This window comes from Fundulus heteroclitus, chromosome 1 (assembly GCF_011125445.2).
Source record: "Fundulus heteroclitus isolate FHET01 chromosome 1, MU-UCD_Fhet_4.1, whole genome shotgun sequence".
NCBI classification, from domain to species: domain Eukaryota; kingdom Metazoa; phylum Chordata; class Actinopteri; order Cyprinodontiformes; family Fundulidae; genus Fundulus; species Fundulus heteroclitus.
Window position 1 is genome coordinate 23,662,328 of NC_046361.1, and position 11,082 is coordinate 23,673,409.

The following is an 11,082-nucleotide window of genomic DNA, read 5'->3' on the forward strand; positions in this document are numbered from 1 at the left end:
GGTCACCAAAGTTGGTGTTGCTTCGGTTTGTGAGTTTGCTAAAACTATGTCGGACTCTGTAATTTTCTCTGGTCCCCTGCCTGATCTGACCAGTGATGACATGTTTAGCCGCATGTCATCATTCAACCGCTGGTTGTCTAGGTGGTGTCCAGAAAACGACGTGGGCTACATTGATAACTGGAGAACTTTCTGGGGAAAACCTGGTCTGATCCGGAGAGACGGCATCCATCCTACTTTGGATGGTGCAGCTCTTCTTTCTAGGAATCTGGCCGGATTTATTAGTTCTCCTAAATGCTGACAACCCAGGGTCCAGACCAGGAAGCAGAGCCGTAGTTTAACACACCTCTCTGCAGCTTCTGTACTGTTACCCACCCATTATCCTATTGAGACGGTGTCTTTCCCACGGCCAAAACTTAACAGATCAAAAACTGATCTAAAAGGAACAAATCATAAAAACCTAATAAAAATCAATATGGTTCACCTTGAACCTAAAAATAAAATAATAAAATGTGGTCTATTAAATATAAGGTCTCTCCCTCCAAAGACTTTGTTAGTTAATGAATTGATTTCTGATAATCAGATTGATTTGTTTTGTCTCACAGAAACCTGGCTACAAGAGGACTACGTTAGTATAAATGAGTCAACCCCCTCCAGTTATTCAAATTTCCACATTCCCAGATCTGTGGGAAGAGGAGGAGGAGTGGCAACTATCTTTCAGTCTGATTTATTAATTAGTCCCAGGCCAACTAATAATTACAGTTCTTTTGAACATTTAACCCTCAGTTTCCCTCATCCAAACTGCAAAGCAATAAAACCTCTTCTGTTTGTTGTTTTGTATCGTCCACCAGGCCCTTACACTCAGTTTTTGGATGAGTTGTCAGATTTCTTATCTGATTTGGTGTTAAATACTGATAAGGTTATTATAGTGGGTGATTTTAACATCCATGTTGACACTGAATGTGATAACCTTAGTGTAGCCTTTAAAACTATCCTAGATTCAATTGGTTTTGTTCAAAATGTGCATAAACCGACGCACTCTCGGCTCCATACTTTAGACCTTGTTCTGACATATGGCATTGATTGTGAAGAATTAACAGTATTCTCTCACAACCCTGTCCTGTCTGATCATTTTTTAATAACATTTGAGTTTAATCTAACTGAATTCTCCACCCCCAAAAGAGGGTTCCATTATAGTAGATTTTTATCGGATAATGCTGTGTCAAAACTTAAAGAGTCTGTCCCCTTCTTAATATCCTCAGTATTGCAGAAATGCCCTGTAGATGGCAGCATTGCTGTTTCTTCCCATTCACAAATCGATACCTTTGCTAACAATGTGACTTCCTCATTGCGTTCTGCATTAGACAATGTAGCTCCCTTGAAAAAGAAGGTGATTATTCACAGGAAGCTGGCTCCTTGGTTTAATTCAGAGCTGCGTTCCTTGAAGCACAATGTTAGGAAATTGGAGAGAAAATGGCGCTCTACACACCAAGAGGAATCCTACTTAATCTGGAGGGACAGACTATTGTTGTATAACAAGACCCTCCGCAGAGTTAGAGTAGCATATTTTTCATCATTAATTGAAGAGAATAAAAATAATCCTAGATTTCTCTTTAGTACAGTTGCCAAACTTACCCAGAGCCACAGCTCTGTTGATCCATCCATTCCCTTAGCTCTTAGTAGTAATGATTTTATGGGATTCTTCATAAATAAAATTGATGCCATTAAAAATAAAATAATTGGCATCCTCCCAAACATGATTACCTCGTCCTCAGTAAGTGAGGCAGCATTGGAGGAATCTTTAGAATCTGCGCAGTGTTTGAACTGTTTAGAAGCAGTAGAGCTTTCTGAGCTATCTAAAATTTTAGCTTCATCTAAACCTTCTACCTGTATGTTAGACCCAATCCCAACCAAGTTGTTTAAGGACATATTCCCTTTGATCAGTGGCACTATTTTAGACATGATTAATCTATCCTTAGTAAATGGATATGTACCACAGGTTTTGAAAGTAGCTGTTATTAAACCTTTACTTAAGAAACCTTCTCTTGATCAAGATGAGTTAGTAAATTACAGACCTATATCTAATCTTCTTTTCTTATCTAAAATTCTTGAGAAAGTAGTTGCTAATCAACTTTGTGAACATTTACAAAGTAATGACCTACTTGAGGAGTTTCAGTCAGGCTTCAGAGCTCATCATAGCACTGAAACAGCTCTGGTGAAGGTCACTAATGATATTCTCATGGCCTCAGATAATGGACTTGTGTCTATACTTGTCCTGTTAGATCTCAGTGCTGCGTTTGATACAGTTGATCACAATATTCTCCTACAAAGACTTGAACATACTGTAGGGATTAAGGGGAAAGCATTAGGCTGGTTTAAATCTTATCTGTCAGACAGATTCCAATTTGTTCATGTTAATAATAAATCTTCCTCAAACTCTAGGGTCACCTGTGGAGTACCACAGGGTTCAGTCCTTGGACCAATTCTCTTTACTATATATATGCTTCCGATAGGCAAAATTATCAGACAGCATGGGATTAATTTCCACTGTTATGCTGATGATACTCAGCTATATTTATCCATAAATCCTGATGAATCCAATCAATTACTTCGACTGCAGTCATGTCTTGATGACATCAAAAGCTGGATGACTTTAAATTTCCTGCATCTAAATTCTGACAAGACCGAAGTTTTAATCTTTGGGCCAGAGTCCTCAAAAAATAAACTTCTTAACCAATCACTTAATCTGAGTGGCATTAACCTGGCCTCTGGTAATAAAGTAAAAAATCTTGGTGTTATTTTTGACCAAGACATGTCATTTAAATCCCATATTAAACAGGTTTCCAGAGTTTCCTTTTTTCACCTCCGGAATATCGCCAGAATTAGAAACATTCTGTCCAGGAGTGATGCTGAAAAACTAGTCCATGCATTTGTTACTTCAAGGCTGGACTATTGTAATTCTTTACTATCAGGAAGTCCACAAAATGCAGTTCAAAGCCTTCAGCTGATCCAAAATGCTGCAGCAAGAGTTCTGATGAAAATCAACAAGAGGGATCATATTTCTCCAATTTTAGCTTCCCTTCATTGGCTTCCTGTTAAATCAAGAATAGAATTTAAAATTCTTCTTCTAACGTATAAAGCCCTTAATAATCAAGCTCCATCATATATCAGAGCTCTGATTACCCCGTATGTTCCTGGTAGAGCACTTCGCTCTCAGACTGCAGGTCTGCTGGTGGTTCCTAGAGTCTCTAGAAGTAGAATGGGAGGCAGATCTTTTAGCTATCAGGCTCCTCTCCTGTGGAACCAACTCCCAGTTTTGGTCCGTGAGGCAGACACCCTGTCTACTTTTAAGACTAGGCTTAAAACTTTTCTTTTTGACAAAAATTATAACTAGTGACTCATGTTACTCTCAGCTACCTTTATAGTTTTACTGCTATAGGCTTAGGTTACTGGAGTATATCAGGATCTAATTTTCTCACTATATTGAGTTCTACTGTTCTTCAATTATGCATTATGTGTTGTCATTTCTGCTTTAACTTTCTGTTCTCTCTCTTTTCTCTTCATAGTAGGTACACCTGGTCTGGCGTTCTGTTAACTGTGACATCATCCAGAGAAGACGGCTCACCTGCTACTACCATCTAATGTAGAACAGATCACTAGATCAATGTGTGCTTCTGTGCTTTTTTGTTTCTCTTGTTGTGTCTCTGTTCTGTCTTCTGTAACCCCAGTCGGTCGAGGCAGATGACCGTTCATACTGAGCCCGGTTCTGCCGGAGGTTTTTTTTTCCCGTTAATGGGTGGTTTTTCTTCCCACTGTCGCTTCCTGCTTGCTCAGTATGAGGGATTGCAGCAAAGCCATGTACAATGCAGATGACTCTTCCTGTGGCTCTACGGTTCCCCAGGAGTGAATGCTGCTTGTCGGGACTTTGATGCAATCAACTGGTTTCCTTATATAGGAAATTTTTGACCAATCTGTATAATCTGACCCAATCTGTATAATATGATTGAACTTGACTTTGTAAAGTGCCTTGAGATGACATGTTTCATGATTTGGCGCTATATAAATAAAATTGAATTGAATTGAATTAATCTTGTCCCTCCATATTAGGCAAGTTTTTTACTAAATAGATTACAAAAACACACAGTTTTCTTAACCTAACCAACAAAATTAGGTAAATAATCACTAATCCATATTTATTTGCCATATTAAAAAGTGACTGCACTTTCATTAAATGTGTGGATGATTGCTGTACTTTTCAGATGGTAATTATTTTCTTTAATGTGACATTATTGTACATTGGGGTCAGTGTTTAATTAACCCTTTAACTGCCGGGTTAACCCACTTCCTGGACGTGTAACTGATGCATTCCAAAGGTACAAGAGATAGCTGATCTGATATTTAATTGTGATGGCTGTGGTTTGTCCCTGAACCCGAATCTGTGTGCTGAGGCAAGACAGCTGTTACAATTTATTTTCAGGAAAAACTATTCCCCCATTTCCAGTGGAAGTTGTAAATGGGCAAGTTTTAGCCCGGACCCCATGTCGTGCCACAGAAAGGTTATGAGTGTGCTGGTTTAATCATTTAAAGGACGCATGTAATATAGTTAGTATTATAGAGACCATTTATAAGGGCATAGCAAAGGTACTAGTTTGTTCATTTTAAACAGGTGTACCCTGTCAGAAGCAATAGTGTGAGACATTGAACAAGATCTTGCTTAACACACTGCATAACTGGAATAAAACCGGCTGTATTAAGGTCTTGCAAGAGGGGTTGATGTGAATAACTAAATATGCAAACTCTGAAGGGGGCTACCTGAATGGGTAAACATCAGCAGAAACACAGGGATCTCCTTGCCTCTCTTATTTTTCCAGTCATTTTGTAGCTCCAGCCACTCTTGGTTTTTCTCTGGTGTGCCATGTATGAGATTACAGCCCTTCAAACAAATGCTTCATTTTCCATCCCACAACGGAGGACTTGGCTTCAAGAGTTTTATTCACAATCACAAACTGGTGGGACTATTCTCTTACATATAGTTCAAATTATCTGTTTTAGCTAAAGTTTTTTTTTAATCAAACATGACATCTCTGGGCTGAACAAGAAAGCCCAAGGAACAGGTGCTTGATCCGATATCAGAACGCTATCAGCGGTTCAGGAGAGAACTTTTCCTAACAACGGGCATTTCTGTTATCTTGTACCAATAATGTAATGTATGTTTCAATGTATGTCTCAATGACAATAAAGATGATATTACTATTACTTATTACTATTACAATCTAACCATTCTCCCAGTTGTTTCTCTTTTTCTGATCACTCTCAGTAAATCCAAGCGAAGGCTGGACATGAAAATCCCCTGTAGATCAGCAGTTTATGAAATGCAAAGAGCAGCATGTTTGGAACTTACATTGCCACATTCAAAGTCACTCAAATTGCCTTTCTTCCTCATGCTTATGCTTAGTTTAAGCTTCAGGAACTTGCCTTCACTGCCAATGTATTTAGATGCCTTAATACACTCAAATGCTCCCATGTGAATGGCTGACTTCCTGTTTGTGTCAGTAGGTAGTTATATGGGTGTACCTAATAAACTGGCCCGTAAGTATATAATTAGGTGAGATTATTCAATCTTGTCGGACCCTATTCCATTCTGGTAAAATTATACAGATACCCGCAGTTTAAAATAAATTCCATTAAACAAATAGAAGAATAAAAAGAAAACTTGCATAGTTTAGCAGAAAAGCAAAATCCTTATCAAATGTGAACTTAAAATTGAACTATTTTCTTTGATTGAGTTTGTGAGAATGTAATGAACAAGGCAACTGTATTATTTCATACAGTATTATTTCACTATGGACATTGTGGAAGTTGATGCTGTCAGATGGACAATAAGTGGATTTAGTGCTTTTGCCTGACTGCAGTTGACAGAGTTAATAACACAGGTAAAATGTGTGAGGTCCTGCCAACAAATGACACAAGGAGGCGGGCTGAGTTTTCCAGTCTTTCAGGTAGAACAGCGAAGATACACATCCTGTTAACTCACTTCACTGAGATCTTCTCCAGCGACAGGGAAGAGCGTCACTTCAGTCTCCCAGGTAGGACAAGGGTGAGGAAAAACATGTTAGATTCAGGAGAGAAAACTGTGAATATCAGAGTTTAGATGGCTCAAGTTAGCTTTGCTGCAAAGTGTCGTCTGGTTTGACAAGCCTGCATTTGCCCACACCAGCCCTTAAGACGATTTACAACGTAGCTCAGGAATGTATTTGGTTTGAATCTTCAACCGGCCGTTTACTTCTGGGTTAGACTGAAATCGCGTGACAGCTGCTGTGCCTGGGGTAATCGTTTGTTAAAGCATCAAAAGTGTTATTTTATATATCTTAATCAAGAGAAAGTATTGTCTGGATTGGGTTTTGGTTACCTTTTCATCTACTGTAATTCAGTTTTGGCTGTATTTTCCAGAGATGGCTAACCTTAGGAAGAAGCTGGTGATCGTTGGGGACGGCTCTTGCGGGAAGACCTGTCTGCTCATTGTTTTCACTAAAGACCATTTCCCAGAAGTCTACGTGCCAACAGTGTTTGAGAACTATGTGGCTGATATTGAAGTAGATGGGAAAACGGTAAGGGATTCTGTTTATTGCGATTGGTTTATTTCTGTTGGTAATATGCGTGTATCCTTTTCACATTCATCTCCTAACATTTTATTCGGAGTCCAAATGCCTATCTCCAGCATTTCAATGGGCGAGAGGCAGGGTACAACCTGGACAGGTCGCCAGTCTGCGGTTTCAGAGCAGATTATATAAAAAAAAAAAATTATGAGGAACTCTTCATTATTTTTGAACAATTTATCAGTTTTTCTATATGGTTATGTTATTAATAAAACCACCTTTCCTATTGTTAAAAATAGTGTTGCGCCGATACCGATACCAGTATCGGACGGGGCCCCGATCCAGCACTAAAATGGTGGTATCGGTATCGGTGAGTACCAACAAATAGGGCACTGATACCATTTTGATGTTTGTGTGTCACTTGAACGCAGCCTTCTCTCTCCCGACTAGTATTATATATGTTATATAAGTTCATGAATGTTGCACTATTTTGGTATTTGAGAGCCAAAACTCAGGGTTTAAAAGAGATTATTCAATTATTAATGTAATTTTACTGTCTTACTGTTGCACTACTATTATACATGTTATAATTTGACGAATGTTGCACATTTTTGGCCTTTGAGAGCCAAACGTTTATTCAACTATTGTCACTCATTCCAGGTAGGTAATTAAAAGTTCTACTACCCTAAGTAGCAGGGCCGTGCAGAGACCGTTGGAGGGGCAGGTGCTCAAAGTTAAAAGAGGGCACATGGGGCACGGATTTAAAACACGATACAGAAACATACCTTGCTATACAACCGGCTGAAATGTACCAACACATACTATAAAGAATGTAACATGGAATCAAGGGCGTAGGTTTGATTTGAACTTTGGTAGGGACACTATTGGTCCAAAGCTTCATTGGTCCTACGCAATGTGCATGCTCCTATTTTTTGATGCTTGATTTGAGCATCAGGACACGTTTCGCCTGTCTAAAGAGAAAAGGCAGCATTATTTGCTACATTTATACAAGTTTAATAAGCACGAACACACACTAGATGCTGTTTGTTTATCTGTAAAGCATCACTGGATCTGATGAATGTCACATTGGGACTTTTTCCCACTTTGAAAAAGTTTGCATTTGACCAGAAACAGAGACAGACAGTAAATGCGGACCTATTAAACCAAATATATTCAAAAATATGTCTGTTGTCTAGATTTATCCTGTATTTTCTTTTGAAGATATAGAAATGTGCAGAGATAAACCCCACCCTTATTCTTTTTTTAATCAAAGATACTCTGTCTGCATCATAAAACAGCAAACATACATTCAAGGGACTGCAAATAAATGTATTGTATTTACTTTAAGTGTCCCTGACACTGACAGCATTTCAAATATTAAATTCAAACTTTAACAAATGTACAATTGGGTTGTAGTTGGTCTGTGTAGCCCATTTTATGTAATTTATCTTAGCATTCAAAACACATTTCTTACATCATATATCTGAAGTGTAGATAACAGCTTCTCCTTACCTACATCCTCTCAGACAACTAATTATTTCCCTAACAATAGTGAGTTGTCAATGTTTAAATGTGCAGTAAATCTTAATACATAAGGAGCATGAAGGACCCAATACTGCACTTTGAGTAAGTTTGGTGACACCAAAACTGATCTGTTACATGAGTGGTTGTCCATTTCATCATTGAAATGAGAACATATTAATATACTAGTGGCATATACTAGTAAGACTTTTAAACAACAGCAGATTAAACTTTAAGATATGTAAAAGCCTATATTAAATTAATTTTGCGACCACATCAACAGATTAAATAATTTTTACTTTTTTGGTGTACCAAATTACTAGCCTCGCAGAGACCATCCTGATCTCGCGAGCTTTCAAGGTTTCACTCGCAGATCAGTCTGGCTACTCTCCGTTAAAGAACATTTGGAGCCGTTCACCAAACGAACGTCCAATCAGCGTTGGCTTTGAGGCGAGTCGAGGTGTGACGCAACGAGAAGATCGACAGTTCAGTCTAAAAAACATGGCGGCTTCAGCCGATGAAAGTAGCGTTAGCGTGGCTATCGATCAAGTTTTATCGGAATTACAGAGTATTTCTTTGCTGAGCTAACGAGCCTTTACCTGCAGCAGCAAGAGTAGCTTGGCTTGTGGTTGTGTTTTCGTCGTCGCTCTGTTACGAGCGACGACAAAGCATGTTGAGTACGAGTACGTCATATGCTTTGTTGATCTGATTGGTTTATTTGGCCCGTCTATCACCAACATAGGCCAATCAGCTAACCAGTATTTTCGCCCCTTCCCAAAATTACTTCAACAGATGGATATGCGAAGCAAATCTATCTGGCGGCGTCAGGTTATCAAATGACCCTCGTAATGATAAAATATATTGTGGACTAAATCCCTGGTCATGAGAATGTCTAGCTCTGCCTCTGGTTTGTACTCATTTACTAATAGACAGTGTGGAAACCTTTGTACAATAAAACCAATGTAAATGGTGTTCCTCGGTTTTATTTGTCTTTAATCTAATTCTAGAAGTAGAAATTGTAAAATAAATAACACTATTATTATGTGGAATCCTAATTAGTCTAAACAAAATATAGCAGTTGTTTAGGCGGCATCTAGTGTTCTTATACTGTATATTATGTAAAAGAAATAACACCTGCTATTTATGCCTGAACTGCCTCAAAGGGTCAACAATCAATGAAAGCAACAATAACAACAAAATATGGTAAAAAGGAAACCCTCACCTTTTCTTTTTCAGAACTCCTGCCTGGCACAGAATATTTAGTTTTATAAAAGAGATTAGGTTTTTGTTGATAAATGCATTATACTTCAGAATTAAATGCTATTTTGAGATGCTAACGTTGGTTACTTACGTTTCTCAAGTTCCACAAATCCAAACAGTCTCTCCTGCTTCTTTACAGAACTGCACTCAGCAGCTTTCACCTATTTTAGTGCAAATAATATTTAGTTTTTTAACTGGGACTAGTTTTGCTGTCTAGTATTAATTGTGAATCGAAAGAAGTATGAATCGAAATTTAAATCTTGCGCTCCAAGCAAACAGGCACACACACACACGCGCTAGAAACCAGAAAGAGGGAAGGCGGAATTTAAGGCAGTACAACCAATGAGAGTGGAGTTTAAAAAAAAGCAGAGAGCACAGTCACGTGTGCTGCCGATTTAAAGGGGCAGGCAGTCAGACAGCGGCAGCAGCAGCCACGGAGCTGCGAAAGGAGAAGAAGGGAAGAGTGTGGCATGTTATGTGGATCATGCAACCGGCCACGGTTACCGTGGCACGGTAGATCTAAATTATTATTATTTTGGACATACACACAAACGCACATACACACAGAAAAACACTTTGGGCATCAAGGGGGCAAAGGGGCAGGTGCTCAAGCCCCCTCTACCCCCTCTGCCCCCCCCTCTGCACGTCCCTGCTAAGTAGTATGCAGTTCTTCATATACACACACACATCAATTTCAAACAGATGGTATCGGTATGGTATCGGCCAATACTTTTGTGGGGAGTGGTGGCCTAGTGGTTAGAGCACAGAGCTTTGGTCCCAGAGGTTCTGAGTTAAATTCCCACAAGCTGCCATTCCGGGTCCCTGAGCAAGACCCTTAACCCCCAATTGCTCCCCAGGCGCCGCACAGTGGCAGCAGAAGTGAATTTCTCCATTGTGAGATCACTAAAGTTCAATTATTATTACTGCACAGCCAGGTATCAGGTATCGTATTGGGGCCAAAAAATGGCATCGGCGCAACACTAATTAGACTTAGACAAACTTTATTGTCATTTGTATGCACAGAGTGCGTACAGAACGAAATTTCATTTGCATACAGCTTAATTAAAAAACAAAACTAAAAAAATCACACACATACAAAAGCAAATTAAGATATTCATACAAAAGAAGGTAGAAAAAATGAATATTGAAACACACCAAACCATTATCATACACATTGTAATACCATGTGATTTTTATGTAAGTCTTACAGAAAGTTACTTTTTTGTTTTTTGTAATTTACTCATTTGCTTTTATCAGGTTGCAACTGGCCCTTTGGGACAGCTGGTCAGGAAGACTATGACCGACTGAGGCCTCTTTCCTATCCAGACACTGATGTAGTCCTCATGTGCTTCTCTGTGGACAACCCGAGGGACAGTTTAGGTATGGCTTGTGGAGAAAGGGGTCCATTCATCCATCACTAACTCAATCTATAGCCTCAGGCTAAGAGGAGCTGGCTCTCATCCCAGCAGTGGTCACACTTTGAATCACAGTGTTCCCTCGACCAGAGAAACAAGAGGTGTGTCAATTGTGGCAGTTCAACAATATCCAGAGCTGTTCATCATCTCAGGCTGAACACCATCCAGTATCTGACACCCTGGTGCCAGGGAGCTTTTTTACTACCTGAAAAACTATGGAATTGTGTAGATAGAATCACCTTTGCTGAGCTTTCAGGCTCCGCCTACTTCACAGAGGACATGGTGATCAAATT